Source organism: Arachis ipaensis, unplaced genomic scaffold (assembly GCF_000816755.2).
Source record: "Arachis ipaensis cultivar K30076 unplaced genomic scaffold, Araip1.1 Aipa732, whole genome shotgun sequence".
Classification (NCBI taxonomy): Eukaryota; Viridiplantae; Streptophyta; class Magnoliopsida; order Fabales; family Fabaceae; genus Arachis; species Arachis ipaensis.
The window spans coordinates 21330-21906 of NW_015495855.1; positions in this window are offsets into that span (position 1 = coordinate 21330).

A 577-nucleotide genomic window follows, 5' to 3' on the forward strand; every position below is an offset into this window, starting at 1 on the left:
TATCCTGGTTCAGCTGCTAAGTGCAGTGCAGCCTACATCCAGTCTCCATCACAACAATGATGGAATTTTACTATAATCTTCTTGATTACAGAATGTAAAGTGCTAACCCAACTTACAAGGGGATTCTCACAGAATCATGAAACACAACACAGATGTACAAAGGAACTCTAAAGACATCTATGGCTTTTTCTTTTAATTTTGCACTCTTTGTCTTTTTTCGCTCTATGGCTTTTTCATACAAACCTCACTGTTTGCCTTTTTCCATGAGACTTAAGACATGACAAAATTAAATAGAAAAATACAAAACAGAATACATTGAAGGAGAAGAAAATCTGTTAGCTCAGGTAGCTCTGAGAACTCTGTGCCTTGCACTCTCACTCTGTCTCCTTGAATCAAACCCTGACTGTTCACCCTTACTTATAGGGAGAAGCCTTCAAGGTTGAAACTAAACAGACCAAGCTAAACTTCTTCTTCTTCAAAAATAAAACCGGTTCGACCAGAGAGAGAGAAGAGATAACCCATGCAAAACCCAACATGCAATTACCTCTAGTCCTTCCTTGGTCATCACTCTTCATCA